This window comes from Camelus ferus, chromosome 11, assembly GCF_009834535.1.
Source record: "Camelus ferus isolate YT-003-E chromosome 11, BCGSAC_Cfer_1.0, whole genome shotgun sequence".
Taxonomy (NCBI): Eukaryota; Metazoa; Chordata; class Mammalia; order Artiodactyla; family Camelidae; genus Camelus; species Camelus ferus.
Genome location: NC_045706.1, coordinates 37428593 through 37448463, shown reverse-complemented (window position 1 = coordinate 37448463; position 19871 = coordinate 37428593). Strand labels below are relative to the sequence as shown.

Genomic DNA, 19871 nt, shown 5'->3' with positions numbered 1-19871 from the left:
AAAAATGTTCTTGGGGAAAGACTAAGAACTGGTCTGGATTCAGAGGTGACATCTAACTGAGCAAGGCAGTGCCCAATGTTGATAAATCAAAAGCAGAAACAAAGTCTTTGGTTTCTTCTATGATAACTCAGAAAGGCATAAAAGTATGGACATACCCAATCTCAGTTAAAAAGAACACCATTTTAAAAAAGAATGCACTTCAAGTTAATGGTCTATTTAAAATGGACCTGAGAATAATAAGGAAAATCAAAAATGCCTGATGACTCATTTCTTTAAGAATCACTGCATTTCTTTAAGATAGTTTGAAGTGAGCAAAATTAAAAATCATTAATAGCTGTGTTACAGAAATGGACAGGAGTATGCTACAAATTATGTTAATCTCTTTATTAAACTAGAAGCAATTGCATAAATTAATTCCCAAATGACTTAACAGACTTAATCCCTTCAAATACCAAGGATTAAGAATGAAAAAATTAACCAAATAACCATGCTAAATCCCCCTTCCTCCACAGTCATCCTCACTCTAGTCAATCTTCACAGAAAAGAAACATCTTCTTTCCTCAACTGTCAAGTTTGCCATTCTCCTTCTCAGAACACCCCTGTATGTCTTATTCTTCTACACAGCAGAGCTTCAGATTAAGATCACTCCTCCAATTTAGCCAGGGTCTCTCTCTCCCTCAGGTTTGTGTCTGCAGCATTTAATTTCCTATTCAAGCACTGGAAATCCAGCTGAAAAAATGGTATGTCCAGTTTAAATAAAGAACTAAAAGTCCTAAAGAAATGCTGGTTCATCAATGTGATTACTTAGAGATGTTATTGTACAGCCTCCAAGATACAGTTTTGAGCTTGGAGTTGATTTGGGACTGGCAGAGTACAGATTTATATAGAAGTTTTTATCTATATGTGTCCTTTAAATATAACCAGGTTCCTAACAGCAGGTATGGAAATAGCTGGTATAGCAGGTATACTAACTTGTCTACTTGCTCTCAGTACTGGGCTCTAATATTGCCCAGAAATGTCCTGCCTCAGAAGGAGGAGGTTGCTCTGCTCTGCATCCTCACCACTCCTGCCCATTCCCCAGGCCTGGTACTGGTCTCCTCAGAGGTCAGTTCAGCTCATTTCCTTTCCTGTTTAATTCTGCAAGAGCAAGCCTTGCTGCTTACCTTAGAACAGCTCCCCATCTTCCCAAGAAGACAGAACATTGATAGAATACTGATGTGACCTATAAGGATATTTATTTATTGTTCTCTACCTAGAGTGGGTTCTTCATTAAAGCTTGCTATTTTGAATTGAATTAATCAAATTATAACAGCAAAATTGCTCCCAGGTTCAAACTAAAAAAATTAGATTTATCAGTAAGACAAAAACTTTTTTTTTCATTAGAAACACTAAGATCCTTTGAATATTTGGTATGAAAGAACCCAGTGAACATTTAATCTAATTCATTTATTTTATGTACTTTTAATAAAAGAATGCCAGTGAGGTCAAATGGCATCTAATATTAAATAGGCAGTTATTAGCAAACCCACACAGGACCTTCTATCCCTACATATCTATGATTACTCATTAAACAATGTGATAAATTCTGTACTACAAGGTGAAATAATAGACTATTTCCCACTTCTATCCCAGTCCCAGCATGACAATTCTTCATTAAACTCTGTTTTCAACAGAGAGGGTTTTAATAAAGACAAGACTGGATTATAGGCTTTAGGGATGAGGCTTGAGAAGTGCCAAGGTTAGACAGATTTCAGGACCCTACCAATAGCACTGAAAGCATAAAAGCCAACCCGGAACAATCAAGAACAACCCTTAAATAAGAGACTTACGCCATAATATCATAATGAGTTATATATAAAATAAAACACAAGATAACCCTAAAATTTAACCACATTATTTATAGTCCCCAATATGTTCGTTGCAGTTGAATAGCCAAAACCAAATGAAATGCCTATAAATGATGTTGCTATCCAAATTCCTGATGGAATCTGACATTTCCTTCACCTTACAGAAAATGTTTAGTACTCTTCTATCCATTCCCCCAGGAAACAATTCAGTCAGCAGAGAATCCATGAGCACAGAAAATATATCCCTATTACGGAAAGAACATGTAAAATAAGTTTCAGCCGTAAGTTTTTTGACACTATCACCCATATGGGTGAACTGGCCAAAAAAGAAATCACTTGGCAAAAGATTTTTCAGCCCTAAGATGTTCCACATGCTAATTAAGGGCTCTGTTAGGAACCTGACCTTCAATGACAAGGTGCTTATTAAACCCCTTTGGTTTCTGCCTCTCACTGTGACTGGATTAGATAAAAATCTTACTTAAATGTTAATAAGAAATTATTTTAGCTCAGAACTTTGATGTTGCATGTGCACTGTGGATATGAAAGTCTAACTTAATACATAATTGACAGACTGCCCCTCCCCCTGGCACCAAGAAATAGATTAAAACTTAAAAAAAATTTTTTTTTAATTTCGTATCTTGGCTTTAAGGAGATTTAGCTCATTTTATTATAGGTAAGTAGATTTTCTCTTTGGCACATAACTTAGGTAAGCACAAAAACAATCAGAATCTAAGCTGGGTGACAGGTAGTATGTCAAACTTAACAAAAAAAAGTATGAATAACAAAACCAAGGATCAGATGATCAGATTTAACAAAAGCACAGAAAGTTGCTGAAGACAGAAAATAAGGAGAAAAAAAAAGAAACATTAACAAATATAAGATAACTCCACTATTAAGTAATAAAAATAGACAATGCATTTCTCTAGTAGAATTCTGAAAATCACCTGTTGTTATTTTTTTCAAATACTGCGACTATTTGGATCCTACCCTTCATGTCCTACATCTCTGTCTTGGTAGTCTGCATTTTAATAAATTCCTCTCAAATTAATAGCCAGTTTCTGACAACCACTATTACAGAGACACAGAGAATTATTTCTGCATCCACCCAAGTACATTAATAGCCAGTAAAGGGTTTTGCCATTGAAGGAAAAATTTTACTTTATCCAATCACTCTACAATATCTTCATGTACAAAGTCCATCAATAAATATTTTATTAAAATATTTGACTGTTGTCCAATCATTTCTAATGTATTACCTTGTTAATTTCTTTAGCAATATAAAACAGTGAAAACAGAGGGGCCAAGAGAGGAAACTAGCTTTATTCACATCTGTACCTATACCAAATTTACAGAGCTCTTGCAAGGGTGGATGATCGCTCTGCATGGATACATTCTATAACACAGAAATAAAAAACAGATGGATTAAATAAGTGTTCTAAGTAGTTTGGAGTAATTGTGAACCATTTATCCTAATACTTAATATGATAAAGGTTTATTATGGGGGGACATGGAAAAGTCAATGGTGGAATAAGTGGAGAGATGCAATAGGGTAGGGCACTCTCTCTCCTGTGGAATTCTACAGAATTCAAGCTTAACTGCACCTGTGAATGGCATGTTTCACTAATGTAATTCCAATAAATGTCTGTTCTGCAAGGTATCAAATTTGAAATCTACTCTGCGAAAGAGAAGACTTTAAATGAGGTGTTGTGCTTCAAAAGGATGACTTGGTTCTTAATAGATCATTACACTCATCATCCTGATCTAGACAAGTATCTGATATTACTTGTATGAAGAGAGGAATATTTGCAGAAGAATAGTTATAAAACAATTATAGAACAATTATAGTAAACAAGCATACAGAAATCAATTGCATTTCTCTACACTAATAATGAAACATCTTCAAAAGAAATTTTAAAAAATGATCCCATTCACTATAACATCAAAAACAATAAAATATTGAGGAATAAGTTTAGCCAAGCAAGTGAAAAATCTGTACAACAAAACTCACAATACTGCTGAAAGGAATCAAACTAGACACAAACACATGGAAAGACAGCCCATATCCATGGATCAGAAGAATTAATATTGTTAAAATGTGCATATAACTCAAAGTCATCTATAGATTCAATGCAATCCCTGTTAAATGTCCAATGGCATTCACAAAACTAGAAATAGGAAAAGAAAAGCAATCCCAAAATTGTATTGAACTGCAGAAAACCCTGAATAGCCAAAGCAATCCAGAGAAAGAACAAAGCCCTAGGCGTCACATTTCCTGATTTCAAACCATAACCACAAACCTATAGAAATTAAAAGAGTATGAGACTGGCACAAAAATAGAAACACAGAGCACTAAAACAGAATAGGGAACTCAGATTGAAACCACTGTATATATGGTCAACTAATATTCAACAAGGGAACTAGGAACACCTAACAGGGAAAAGATACTCTCTTCAACAGTGTTGTAAAAACTAAAGGAAAACACAGAGAAAAACAAAATTGGACCCCTATCTTACACCACTCACAAAAACAAACTCAAAATGAATCAAAGACTTGAACATAAGACCTGATACCATAAATTTCATAGAAGAAAATGTAGGAAAGAAGCTGCATAGGACTAAATGTCAACATCCAGAAATAAATTATTTTCATTGTAAAAAACAGTAAATAAAGCACTTGTCATTTAGTGGAGAGCAGTGGTACAGAAATTAAATGGTCCTATTATTTAAATGCAGAGAAGCAAAAGTGGATCCAAAGTTCAGTAACTTTATTCCCACTCAGTCATTTCAGGATCTACACTGTGACATGTAAAAACTAAACGGGTTTAATGCAGAAATATTTACCATGTGAATAGTATAATAGATTATTTTATTAAGCAATCCAACACATTTGGTGATGAATCAAAGATCATCCTGTCATTTTTCACTATTACCATTGTTCTATAAAATTAAACACAATGTAAAAGTTTACCTTCTGAAATTTGGCTACAATTTTAAGCACTATTTAAATCTGTTTTTAAAAGCAGTGCAGGAAAATAATAACCAGATTTTTGATTTATTATAAATTCTAAATGGTCTATTAAATAATTATATGGATAAAGTCAATGAAATAAGATTACTCTCAGTTTTCTATTCTCTACTACTGAGCAATTATTTTTCTCATAATCTTTTATTAAGTGAGACTCAAATCAGGCCTTAAGATGAAACTTAGCAAGAGCAAAGTCTGTAAAAGAAACAATGCAACCAAGTCTAAAAACATCCTGCAATTCATGGTCCTTACTCTTCTCCAATTCAATCACTTTGTTTTAGGATTGCCACTTATGAGTAGAGTTCAGGCAAGAAGTGCAGTGCTGCTCAGGAAAGCTGTGTCTGAGAAAGAGACTTAATTCACTCAGCCTGGTAGAAAACCTTCAGTAATGCAGTTACATGATATAATACTGATTATCGAACCTAGGAGAAGGTAGGCATCTCCAGAACAATCTCCCGAACAGTCAGGAGGGATCAGAGGGAGAAAAAGATCTCATGAGGATGGAAGGAGCTTCTGACACCCAACATTAATGAAACTTCATAAAGTCCCACAATCCCTTATCCACAACTCCAAAATATGAGAAGTTCTGAAAAACAAAACTTTTTTTCCAAATTGCACTTGACAGCAAAATGTAACCTAACCAACATAAGAACTTCATTCATTCCACTTAGTATGAATATTCTTAAATTACTCTAAAGACATACTAACACGTTTGATTATGGGATATTGCTTTAGACCCAGATGGTGACGCTACATAATATATTGTATAGGTATCATAACACCTCTATAAAATTAGAATGATTTTTTGAGAAAAATTAAATTCTAAAATATTTCTGACCCCCAAAGAGTAAGGGATTATGAACCAGTATCTTTACATGTCTTTTCTGTCAACCAAATCATCCCCAAGAGGCTTACTTTCATATCCTAAGAGGTGACAGAGTAGATGTGAGGAAAAAAAAAATAACATTTACAATAATTTCAGATTGTGATAGTGTGCTGTAGACTCCTGTAAGTGGTATGACCAGAAAAGATCTCTCTGAAATAACTTAAAGTGAGACCTGAAACGAGAAGTCAATACACTTCTCTTAGTATAATAAACAGGGACATAAACATCCCAAGCAGACAAGATGGCAAGTGTAGGTATGAAGGTGGCAACAATTTTGACATTTGTGAGAACATGAAGATGACCATGGAGCACAGTAAGTAGGATGAAGGAAGGTAAGAGGTTAATCGAAGAGAACAGATGGGGACATAGTCCAGGGTAAAGAAGCTGGATTTTTGTGCTAAGGGTATTGAAAAAATAATAGAGGTATTTAAGTGAGAAGAAGGACATAATCGGATTTATGACTTTAAAAGACAACTCTGGGCATGAAAAGACATGGCAAAACATAAGTGTATGAGTGAAAAGAAGTGAAAGAAGCCAATATGAAAAGGCTATATACTGTATGGTTCCAACTATATAATATTCTGGAAAGGGCAAAACTACAAAGATAATTAAAGATTGATGGGTGCTAGGGTTTTAGGAGGAGGAAAAGGATGAATAAGTAGAGCACAAAGAATTTGGGTGGCAGTGAACATACTGTATATGACATGTTTATGGTGGCTACATGTCATTAAACATTTGTCTAAACCTATAGAATATACAACTTAAGAATGACAATAGACTGTGTGATAATGATGTGTTAAGGTAGATCCATCAATTGTAACAAATACACTACTCTCTTGGGAGATGGTGACCAAAGGAGAGGCTATACACGTGAAGGGGTACAGGGTATATGGGAAATCTCTGTACTTTCCTCTCAATTTTGCCATAAGCCTAAAACTACTCCCAAAAAATAGTCTTTTAAAAAACATAACTTTGACTGATTTATGGTGAATAAACTATAAAGAGGCGAAAGTAGAAAGAAGATCAGTCTGGAGGCCTTTTCAAGAGAACAGGAGAGAAAGGATGATGAATTGTACTAGAGTGGTAGATAAGGATGCAAGTTAATCCTTTACAAGGTTCATCACCAAAACTTAATAGATTATATAGGAGGGAGCAGGAGTGAGGAACAGAGGTGAGTACAGAATTGTTTAGGCTAGAATCATGAATTCTACTCTGGCTATTGTAAGTTTTATATGCCTTTATCAAGATAGAGATGTCAGTGGGCATTTTAATACACAAATCTAGGGTCCAGGGAAAGATATATTTGGGAGTCATAAGCTTATGGATGGTCGTTAAAGCCATGGTAACCCGGGGGGTTCATGAAATGACTCAGGGAAAGGGTACAAGTAGAGAAATGAGGTTGCCTGGGATCAAGACCTGGCAGACTTCAAAATTTAGAAGTCAAATGAAAGTTAATCAGAAAGAAAGCCAATAAGAAAGGAAGGGGAATAGAGAGTAGTATTGTGGAAACAAAGAGGAAAAAAAAAAGTATTCCAAAAGGTCAATTCTGTTTTGTACCGGAGAATTATCCAGTAAGAGGGCAGTGAAGTATCTAAATATTTTAAACAACCTTCACTATCACTTCAGGCTTGCTGGCAGGTCCATGAGGAGGAGGAAATACCATTAACTGAACCACAATTATAACCCAGTGTGAGTTCAGTTGGTAAGCAGTACAGAGTTCAAAGTAAAATCCAAGGACACTTGCTCCCTCTACTCCCACTGTCCTCCAAATGGTGAACCCCACACTCCTTCTCTCAGCCCCAGTTTCAACGGTCTCTAAGAAGCCCATCCTTACCAGCCAGAGGCCAGGAGGTCCCAGGTTACATGCCTTCTTAGGAGAGTGTACTTCATATATTACAACCGTGTGTTCAAAATCCTTCAAGGATTAACTCAATGCTGGAGGTTGGGGGAGGGATATATTCCTGTATCCACTATTTCCAATATGAAAAGACAATATGTGCTTAACAAATGTCTATAGAAAGATTATCATTCTTTTAATGTGTGAAACTTTGCTGCGACTGACAGTGGGTGGAGTTTGTTACAATAACAGACTAAAATAGTTTCAGCATCACCAAATGGCTTTATGCTGAAACAAACTTAAACTCAGATTTAAAATAATCCCTTTTTTCCAAATCATATGTGATATAATTTGAAAATCACAAACTTAAGCTTCCTATATATAAACATTTACCCAATTTGTCTTGTTATAGGGCTAAGAATTCCTTAAATATTAACTCATTTTATTTTAAAATTGTGTAACTTGTACAAGCATTTCTTGAAAGGAGTCACATATTTAATCACTGTCAACCATCCTCACCTTAGCTGAAATTAGTTGGAATAGTTAATTAGTATCCTTTAGTCATGATACAACATGATCCAAGACTGGTAAGCTTTGGAGGAGGGGTAGTGTTCTATTAAGATCTAGGGGCCTAGGATTAAAATAAAAGATAAAATTATCAAAGACCATTTTTCATCGCTATACCAGGAGAGTCAAACAATGTTTCAGAGATAAAAACTGGCTTAAAGAGGTAGGTATAAAGTCCAATTGACAACTTCTTCCACCCCACTACGGACACAGGGCTAGTAAAGTAGCACAGCTAAGATTCAAGACAAGTACTGTCTGGCATGAAAGTCCAAGCTCTTTCCACTGTTTCATGCTTCCTCCAACTCCTAAAAATCTACTCAGATAACTACCTACTATTCAGCCATAAAAAACTATAACATAATGCCATTTGCAGCAACACGGATGTCCCTGGAGAATGTCATTCTAAGTGAAGTAAGCCAGAAAGAGAAAGAAAAATACCATATGAGATCACTCATATGTGGAATCCAAAAACAAAAAAAACAAAAAAAAACATAAATACAAAACAGAAACAGACTCACAGACTGTAGAATACAAACTTGTAGTCGCCAAGGGGGAGGAGGAAGGAAGGGCCAGACTGGGAGTTCAAAATTTGTAGATACTGACAGGCATATGCAGAATAGATAAACAAGATTATACTGTATAGCACAGGGAAATGTATACAAGATCTGGTGGTAGCTCACAGTGATAAAAAATGTGACAATGAATATATGTATGTTCATGTATAACTGAAAAATCATGCTCTACACTGGAATTTGACACAACATTGTAAAATGATTATAACTCAATAAAAAAGGTTTTTTTTTAAAAAACTTTAAAAAAAAAAAGATTTGCAGATATTGCATTTTTTACAAATTGAATGTTTCTGACAACCGTATGTCAAGCAAGTCTATCACCACCATTTTCTCAACAGTATTTGCTCACTTTGTGTTTCTGTGAAATATTTTGGTAATTCTCTCAATATTTCAAACATTTTCTTTACTGTATTTGTTATGGTGATCTGTGATTAGTGATATTTGATGTTACTATTGCAAAAAAACTGGCTTGCTGAAAGCTCAGATGATAGTATTTTTAGCAATATTTTTAAATTTAAAAAAAAAAGATAACTACCCACTGAGGAAAGTATTCCTCTTTTGCTCCTAATTTATACCCCAGCTCAGCAACTTAATATTTGTCAATTTAAAAGTCCACATAGAACAAAAGCAAAGGTCAGTATTATTGGTAGTTTACATATTCAAACAAAAGACCCAGGTCTGCTCTGCCAAAGACCTCACAGTTAACACATTGCTCCTGGTCTAGTCAGAAATTCACATAGGTTCAATGCTTACTATGTGTCAGGCACACAGTTCTTACAGATATATTACTGCATTTATCCACCACAGTAACCCAGAGAAGACGTAGTTTCCTCATATTGTTTAGATTAGGAGACTTAGGTTCAAAGAGAAGAAATAATTTAGATAATGTTGAACAGCTGACAGGTAAGAAACTGATTTGCTTCCATGTAAGCAAAGCAATTAGTGCAATTATTCCTAGTCACAGTCTTTCTGCCTCCAAATCAAAATTCAGTAATTTTTAAAATGTGTTGGACTTTGAACTGTTTATATATTTTCAGGAAAATCTATTTAAATTGTCAAAGAAATTTTGACCTGCTCCTCATGTCCACTCTTAGCTGTTATTCGGAAGTTCCGGGGTCAATATTTCTTTAAGCACCAAAATGGCCCAGAGCCAAGTAGTGAGACAACAATCTTCCTTCTCCCAATCTAACTCATCAGCATTAGGCTGTGCCAACAGGGCACAAATGTAACTTGGATGCAAAGTGAAACATTCAGTCCAAACCCAGAGGGTTCTGGCCGACATGATGCCAAATAGATTGTGTGATTTTTTTCTTTACACAAATGCCCACCCACTACAGAACTGTCTAGCTCTTGTGATCTCAAGTAAGAGTCCTTATGAGTTCGGATATTCACTTGAGGTGAAAACAATCTCTATAGACCATAAAACATGTTGTCATCCCTCTGTAGAATAAATGACACAGTAAGAAACGCCAAGAAAAATTATTATATTATCTTCCCTTCATAAGTCACTCATCTACTAAGCTATATTACTCCTTCTCAGCTCCATTTTGGTCTGTATATCGTTCCAGGTGAATAGCTTGTCTTCTCAAAGACGTAAGTTTCCCAGAGTCAGCAGAGAAGGGGTTTGGGTTCTAAACAACTGACCCCTTTATTGGCCTCAAGCCACTGACAACAGAATCAGTATATTCCTGATCAATTTAACTTGAACTTGTACAATTTTTAAAATGCAGGAAGGCAGACAAGCTCCTGGCTGTCTTCACTTTTAATCCCTTTCAACTTTTCTACTTTTATGAGGCCTTTTAAAAATTTATAGCTCTTTCATTTGCATTGAGAAACACAGGTATTTTTCATTCTAAATCTTATTTCTCATAAGAATTATATCTCATATCTAATAAGAACTCTGAAAAAAGAATCACAAATTGACAGAAGCTGAGTACCAAGTGGCTTCCCCGAGGTTCTCTCATCTTGTAGGTGACAGAGCCAGAACCTGAATGAAACTTTCTACCACCAAATCTTCTGTTCTTCCTAACTAGGCTCAAAGACTCCTAGTTCTTCATATCCGGGATATGAGGGAAAGAGAACTAAGTTGAGAAAGGCTCACTTGGTTGCTTCCTGATTGTATGAGCCTGGGCAAGTCACTGAGCATCTCTGTATCCCAGTCTCTTCCACCAAGAATGAGAATAGCCAGGACCTTCCCCTGCAGAATCCTCAACTGGTCTTCCTGTTTCTATTCTTGCCATCCTCAATTCATTCTCCAGGATGCAGCCATAACAGTATTTTTTTAAACATAAAGGCCCTTTGCTTTCCTATACACACCTTCCAATATTTTGACTTTGCACATTGAACTGAGCAATGAAAAACTTCTCACTATTATTTACAAGGCCCTACATGATCAAGCCTCTGTTGCCTCTTCAATTTTATGCATACCACTCCCTATTCAGTCACTATACTACAACCACCCTGGCTTTTTTTCACATTCCTCAAACAAACCAAGTTCACTTCAGTTTCACAGCTTTCACTCTGGAAGCTGCCTCTGCCTGGAATGTTCTCCTCATGGCCAACCCATTCTCCTCATTCAGGTCTCAGGTTAAAAACCATCTCCACAGAGAAACCTTCTCTGTTCTATCTGAATCTTTCTATGTAGTATCTACCTGGGCCCTACACCTCAATCTTGACCCATCACCCCATTTCTTTATTTTTACAACACTGCTCATAAATTATCTTGTCTACTTTTTTGCTTTTCATTTATTTTCCCTTTTCTCACTCTCCACTCCCAAACTACAGTATGTGCTCCACAAAAGTAGAGACAGTCTGTCTTACTTACCACTCTATCTCTATTATCTGTTGTATCTCTAGTGCCTAAAAACAGTGTTTGGCAAATGCCAGGAGCTAAAAAAATACTTTTTAAATGACAAACAAGTCACCTGTAAAAACCCATATAAATACAAGATACAATCATTGTAAATTCAGATCTCAGATTTGTGACCTTCTGTTTTGAACTGGGGCCAAAGCTTATTGTCCCACTGTCTACAAAAGAGTATTATTAAGCGGTTTTTTTTTTTTTAAGAAAAGAAGAAATTTTGGATAAAATTATTTTTAGTGTTAAAGCAGTAACTGAGGTCAAATGTATCATCCGTGGAAAACCAAGTCTTGACACTGAAGTAAGGCCTGTAGGGACCTCTCATAGATTATAGTGCTTAGTTAATAGATTACAATTTTACATCTACTTTAAGGTAATGAAACAATATTTAAATTTTCTTCCCGTTCTTCTAATTCAGACTTTATTAATTTAAAACACCTATAGATGTACAGAAATTGCCCACCACAATCTTCTTACCTTACCCACCTCCTCCCTTGCCTTCTCTTCCCAAAACTCTTCAGGATTCTGAATAATTACTCCTCTGCCTTAGGCAAGAGATAAAGAGAAGACTTAGCCCTGGAAAGGAAAGGTCTCCCTACTCTCTGGAAGCGAAAAAGAAACCATTCATACTAAAGTAATGAGCTACCCAAGATGACTCCAACTCAAGATTTTTCCCTTCTTTAAATTCCACATAGACTTGCAGTCAGGGCCAGCAAACCTCTTTTCAGTGATCCTCTCTGATTATTGACCCTTAAGTTTAAAATCATAACTAAGTGGTAAACATCTTTGAATAGGGTCTATAGCTTATATTTTATTCTTATCTCCAAAGCATAGGACTTAATAGATATCCAATAAATGCATATAATTAATCCCTATCAATTAATATAAATTAAGCACATCTTATTATACTTACCTTTTTTTGATATTTCCTACATCTCTCATAAATGCATGTTTAGGCTTACAAAGAGAAGAACAAATACTAGCACATAAAATACTAAAATGCAGAAAAGTTCCTTTAAAAAAAAACTGCTTTATCACACAGCTTATAAAACTGAACATTAATTGATGCAAATGTGCTGACATACATTTTAATGTTTTTATTTTCAAGTTCATTTAACAAGTGTTGCTCTTACTTTACTTTCCAGAAGAGAGATTTCTTCATGCCTGTGTTAATTTCTTTATGATTTTAATATTGATAGTCATTTAACATTTTACCATCAGGAGTTTCTGGACTTTATACCCACTAAACAGCTCAGAAGTAACCTTGCCAGAAAGAAAAGGACATAAGATTAAAGAAATGGGGCGGAAAGGAAAGAGTCATTCATTGATAATACTTGGGGAATATAATGTTTCATATTATTACTCTAAATATTAATTCCTTGAGGTTCTCGTTAATCAAATGATAGAAGTTGAAGAGATAATAACAAGAGATTACTTCAACCATCTTCCTACTTCTCAATGTTAAGTCACTAAGAAATGTGATATATTCCTTTTCATCTCCACCTACCAGCTTACCTGAGGAATTTTCCCATGTGAGCAATTCTCTCTCGTTTTGGAAACATTCCCTCCCTCACCTAGCTTTGTCATATTTAGGGAAACTCTTGAGAAAATCATTCCTATTAGCCTGACAAATGATTTCTGACCTCAAATGCTTTGCTTCTCTAACACTGCCTCTGAGCTAGGAAACAGAAGGAAGCTATAGAAGATCCCTTTAACAGCAGAAGGCAGAAACTTAGTCATGCTTCGCTGTTTTCCCAGCTACTTTTATTTCTACTGGAAGACTAAGCTTTCAAATTGACAGTGACTATAAACAGAAAGCTTAAAAACTGGATGGAAGAAACTAGCCAACTATTATTTAAATACAGCTTTGACCTTCTTTTCAAAAATAAAACATTCAAATTAACTTGATTTCAGAATATGCTCTTCACTATTTTCTTTTTAAATATTCACAGAAAAAAAATCTTTTTTCTCACCTAGCTGACCTATCCAACTACATTCAAAGAACTATTATCTATTATCTACCATTAAGTAAAGTATCCCTTTGATCCTTACCTTGAATGAAAACACATAAAGTCACCAAGTGAGAAGCATCTCAATTGCAAATCATCTTTTATTTTTCAATTTACCCTTGTGACTTTTAATTTGGGGTCTTAAACTTAAATTCTGTTTCATTAAAATATCATCCCATATCAGTCTGTTAAACTGCTACCTTTTGTTCACTATTTTTGTTCCAGTGACTGCTTTTTCAGATGCTCCCCAGATGTCATAAGCAATGACAATTCAGATCTCATCTTTCAAGCCTGTAAAAGTGGAGTCCCTATTCAACTTATCTCTAAAATTCAGAGTTAGCAAAGCTGAAAAGGGGAGGCATTCAGAATATTCTAATGGAGAACCATCACTAAAACCTGTAGAATTACTCATGAATACTGAGGTCTCCAATCCCATCTTGTGAAGAGGCACAAAAGAATCTGTGTTAGAACCAGTTCACCCATTCATGAATATCTGTCTCTAGGGTCAAATTTGGGGAGCTTTTAAGAATAAAAAAAATTATAAAAACAAGTAACTGAATAAAGATCAATAACTTGAGAGAAAGATGTTGCCGGGGAAAGGGACAATAAAGTTAATCTGTTAATACAAACAATATGAGGCGAAAGCCCTGCCTTGTGCAGTCTGACCCCTGAGAACCCCATTTCAAGTTGAACTTGATCTCTACAACTAGCTGTATTTTTCAGACTCCAGGAGGCCCTCGCCTTAATGTCACCTGCCTCCTATTCCCCATGCTATTTGCTCCCACCTTGCTCTTTCTGTTCGATATCTTAAAATCCAAATCCATAAATTTGGGTAAAAAATGCACAGGCATAAATTAGCTTCCCCTTAAATGTGCTTAGAAGGACAGGCTTCCTCTGGCTCTCTTAAATGTGTCCTAAAAAACTGAAATTCAAGGCTGAATTAAAGAAACCATTGCTTGCCCAATTATGAGACTTGTTAAGATTCTCATACTCCAATGATCTTCTGATTTAAATTTGGCAAATATTTATCTGGCATAAAGAGACTTTTAATGTTTTAGCTGCGATCTGAATCAGCTCTCAAGTTTCTAATTATCTGATTTGTGTATTTTACTATAGTCGATGAGACTCAAAATTTCTACATAGACTTACTTCTCTCTGAAAAATTTCTGTGCCTGAGACCCCTGTCTTTGAAGAGCACACAAAACTTGGAATCAGACGACCACATGAGGAAAGACCTGGCCACATATTTGAGGGGCAAATCAAAGGAAGCCAAGAGGTAGCATCTGGCATTTGTCAGTTGGCTTGCCAGGAGGAAGCAAGAGGTCTACCAAGGAGCTGCTAGGATGCCAGGAAAATCTGCATTAGATTTGGGATGCAGTGCAGCAGCCAGATAAACAACAGGAAGACAGACAACAATTTTTAGTGCCTCCAGACAGGTCACTATGATCTAAAGAAGATTTAGCTGATGTTCAGCAGACTACCAGCAGACTTTTCTGGCAATGGCAGATGTAATAAACCCATTGAAACATGATTCCCTCAACCCCAGTATAAATAATCTATAGTAGATGAGGAATGGTAGACAACTTAGGTATATTTTAGTGTTATTTATGATGATGGGCTACATTGTGGGAGAACATTATTTCACAACAATGCTATAGAAAGTCATTGCTAATCATCAAGACAAGCATGTGAGATGAAACTTATTAACCAAAATACAGACTCTAAACTGATAAAATATAAATAATACGTGTGTTCTCAGCCCCAGATGGGCTACCACTACAAAAACCAAAAGAAAACTTAAGGTCAATTGGAAAGGCAGATTTATAAAAGATAAATTCTAGTCTATTCTATTTATATTAACACAGAAAGGATTTTTATACATGCAATAGATGTTGGCTGATGGGAGAAGGCACAGTGGGCATAATTTTGATATTGTTCAACACAGAATTCTTCATGGGAAACCATCCTAAAAATGAGGCCAAAATTATCCCACTCTTTGACTACTAACTGAGTATTTTCAAGAGAAAGGTAATGCTGACCAAATTTTATTTTAATCTACTGTGAAACTATCTCTGGCTACAAAAAGTAGAGACTCTAACAAAGGATTAACCCGTGAATTTTTGTATCCGTATACCAACAGACTATCTGTTGAAAAGGCACTGTGATACAATGGAGTAGGTATGGATTTGGAAATAAAAGATCTGCATTGACCTGAGAATCCAACCTCATATTCCCCACTTATTCTTAGCTGTGTGACCTTGGGTCAGTCACTTCATATTCTTCAGACTGTTTTTCTTCTGGAAAATGGCAATGTGAGGGTCTCCTCACAGGGATTCTGTGCGAGTTAAATGAAATCTTGTGTGTGAGAGTGGTGTGATTACTAAAAATTGACTACAGCACTTATGCTTATTCATTTTTAATCAGAGAATAGTAACTCAACTAATTTTATTTACGGCAAAACGTTAAATAAATTTCATTCAAAAAGGAGACGGAAAATAATTTGGAAGATTTTAAATGAAAAAAAAATTTTTGAAACTTAACATCTTTTCCCTGCATTAAAAAGAGCCAAATACCTGCACATTGTCATCAAAAACAGGATGGCTTTCAGGCAGATTCAAAGCCCCTCTCTCCTGATGTCTGAGTTCAGCTGTGGCCTCTCTTGAGCTCTTCCACACCGAGGATTGTCCTCTTTACAAGCATGTTCGGAACAACACAGAAAGTGTCTGTTCATGGGCTTCAGAAACACTCGGTTTTGCGGAAGCTCCTTTGAAAGATATCAAGGCAGCCACTAAATTAACATGAATGAAAAGACGGGTTACGAATATGGTTTCTAAAAAGGCAGCGGCTTTTTTCACCCTTTGTTGAGAGTCCCTCCCCTGTAGGTCCGAGATAGACAACAATGTCCCCTAAAGGTCAAGAAAGTAGGGAAGACGGGGCTAAAACGGATACCCCCCGGTTGAACACTGGAAAGGGGGTGCCTGGAGGCAGGGCTGGCGTCGTGGGCTTAATGGGCGACACCTGACCAGTCACACACCGGGCCCATCAGTCACACTTAGGAGGACCAGTCTGTTTCAATGCTCTGCCACCACAGTCTTGAAATTCTTAAAATTTAGCACAATTTCATTTTTCTCTGTACTCCGCACGACCCAGAGGAAACTCAGGGAGCCCTCCAGCCTCCGCGAAAATACACTGACAAAGCGAAAGAGCTGCAACAGGGGCCTGTGGTGACTGTTTCCAACCCGGGACACAACCAGCGACTCTGGTGTCTCCCGTCCTAAACACGGAGGAGTCCCAGCGGTCCCCCTGCCCACCTGAAAAAAAACTCACAGTAGCCGGCTGGACGACGCGCAGACCGGGGAAGACTGGGCGGCTGCCCGACACGGGCCTCGTGAGGCGAGGGGACGAGGCGGCCTCCAGGCTGGACGCGCCCCCTGCACCGCACGCCAGGTCCGCCCTCAGCGCGCGACTGTCCCGGGCCGCGGGGGCGCCGCGTCGTACAGTGCCCGGCCCGCTGGCCCCTGGGCGGCCGGCTCCTCCTCAGACACAGCTCAGGGCCGCGTCTGGCCTGGGACGGGCCGCGTCTGGCCTGGGACAGGCCGCGGGCACTGCCCTCCGCTCTCCTCCTTCCCCGCAGGCCTGAGTGGACCGTCCGCTCTCTCGCCCCCGCCCCCACCCCATGTGCGCAGGCTCAGTTCCCCGTCGGCCCCAGGTGCGAGGAGCGGCTTCCCTAAACCCGCGCCGCCCCCGCCCTACACCTGCTCCTCTCAGGCCGCCTGTTGACAAAACCCTAGTTTCTGCATTCGCAGAAGCTTGGCCTCAGAGAAAAGAAGACGTTTTGTAAAAGTGACGAATTGGGATGAAACTTTTTGAACTTTTCTTCCCAAATGCCAACGCTTCTAGTCTGGCATCTCTTGGATCGATAACAAGCCCCTCAGAGCAGTCCGAGTTCCTGGGGGCTCGAGTGCTCTCCGCGCCGCACCCGCCCTGACCCTCCAACCTCCTGGGCGCGGATCCCCATTATTCTACATTATCAAACAGCAGCAACCTGTTTCTCTGAGAGAATTCAGCCCCTTCAGAATCTTTCCAATTATTTCTTTTAAGCTACAGTCTGTTCCCTTTAAAAACTGGGGTTGAGAAGAAAAAGAAAGAGAAAAAGGACCAGGAAATTTTGTCCGTTTTAGTCCAGGCTGCCTGAAGCAAAGGATTCCTCAAGAAGTGAGTGTGCTCTCTGAGACCCTTGGAAATCAGGACCCGGGCAGAAATTTGCTTGGTCCCACAGTGTCATCTAGGGGATGACTGGTGAAATGACAGCCTCCTAATCCTTTTTCTGCTGATATTTATTATCTGCAAAAACACACATTCAGGGTCACAGGGCACAATTTCTACCTTCTCTTCTCAAATCAGCTGGCCTAAACACCCATGATGAAGAGGGATGGAAATTCTTCTGGGTTTCAGGATAGAAGAATGAAATGATACAATCTGGCATATTCAAAGGATCCCTCAGGGTACTGTGTGGAAAGTAGACTTAGAGGTGGAAGGTGGAATCTGCTGGGAGAAAAGGTAGAAAACTAGTGCTAAAGTTTAAACAGAGGGTGTGGGGGTCGCAGCCTGAAGTGGCATTTGCGAGAGAAATAGCTGGGTGGGGGAGAATTTTGAAGGATTTGCCGAAGAATTGGACATAGCTCATGGAAGAAAGATAGGTGTCAAGGATGACTCTAAAGCTTTTTACCTGAACAACTAAAACAACTCAGTTGCCATTTGTTCTGTTAGGCATGACCAAAGGAAACTCAGTCCAAGGGCATCCCACTGAAATAGGAGGGAAGGGGCCACGGCACAACCACTGAAGGAATGACACAGCCACTGAGGAGGACAGAAGAAAGTGGTTAGAACCAAGATGGCAGAAGTTGCGACTTCCAGTAGACCTTGAGCCTCATGTTGCACCCACAGGTGCAATGACAGTTCCCCGGCTGACCATAAAAGGTCAAAAAATGGGCAGGGGGCGTTTCCTGGAAACCCTCACCCCTTCCCCAAAGTAGTTGGAATAATCATCCTGCTCATTAGCATATGAAATTACCAAGCCCATAAAACCCAACAACCACGCACCTCTTGGTTGTTCTGGCTCTGTCGCTCTCTCTTGCCTTCTGAGACATCCTGCGCTCTATGGAGTGAGTATCTACTTTTACTTTAAACTAAACACCTCACACCTCTTGGCTTCTCTTCCTCTCACCCTTCTGAGATGGCCCACATTTTTCCCGTAGAGTGTGTATCTCCTAAGCCGTTTTCCCTTCTGAGACAGACTGCACTGTCTATGGAGTGTGTTTCTCTCTAAATAAACTTGCTTTCACTTTACCATGCCTTGCTCTTGAATTCTTTCTTGCACAAGGCAAGAACCTATTCTCCCACAACACCAGAAATCCATACAAATAAAATCCCAAGTAGGTAAAATCTCACTTGAGGTAAGAGAAGAGAAGCTGACCACTCCCCATTCCCTGACTGAGGATGCTCCCCTTTTCTGTCAGACCTGAGCTGGAGAGGAGGCACCTCAAAGTTAAAACAACTTCAAACTATGTATTCATGTAGTAAAATTGGAGGTGGTAATTATAACTCAGAATTTTGTCTTAAGAAGTCATAGTCAGGAAAGGCATGGGGTAGTTGAAGAACTATCCCAAAAGAGGATTTCAAAGCAAGAGTGGGAGACAATAAAGTTTTTTGATAGTTATCTCCCATGTGTCAGGCTTTTCCAATATCAATTATGTAAAAACTCAAGGATCATTAGCTATTTCTTATCACCTATGTATTCTTCATTGTGTTTTATAATGCCTTATACATTGGAAGTCCCCACGTATTTATTTGTTTGTCCAAGTATTTAATGAGCAACTGCTATGTGCCCAGGTGTTTAGGGGACAGAGATGAATAAAACATGGTTTCTATCCTCAAGGACACATAAACCTCATGGATGATATCACCAGTAGCAAGGAAAACTACAATATACTATTTGAGTGCTACCAAAACTCAGGAAAGATTGGGGAAGCTGGTAAGTGACCCAGTAAAAAAGACAGTTGAACTGCTCAAAAAATATGTTAAATTTAATGTGTGTCTCTTTTATTACTTGATGAAAATATATAAACTTAGAAGGGGCAACAATGTCAGATTCTCAGGCCAGAGAAATTCCTATGAACAAGGCTGAGTTGCTCTTTTAATGTTCAAAGAGTGTGAATGTCCTCCAAACAGGAGTCAAATGCTGGAGGGTAGTTGCCCGTCCGTCCCCC

At 38.0% G+C, this 19871-nt stretch overlaps 1 long non-coding RNA gene across 4 annotated transcripts in view; it reads right to left on the bottom strand.

Annotated features, from left to right (window-relative positions):
• Positions 1-17227, bottom strand: part of LOC116667148 — a 492225-nt gene extending 474998 nt beyond the window's left edge. For 3 of the 4 annotated variants that reach the window (XR_004323925.1, XR_004323928.1, XR_004323926.1), the window contains exons 1-2: positions 16930-17227; positions 16176-16390 (exon numbers count right to left, since the gene is read on the bottom strand). This is a non-coding gene — a long non-coding RNA (uncharacterized LOC116667148). The remainder of the gene's footprint in view (positions 1-16175; positions 16391-16929) is intronic. The other variant, XR_004323927.1, reaches the window with a different exon arrangement.
• Positions 17228-19871: the final 2644 nt, after the last annotated feature.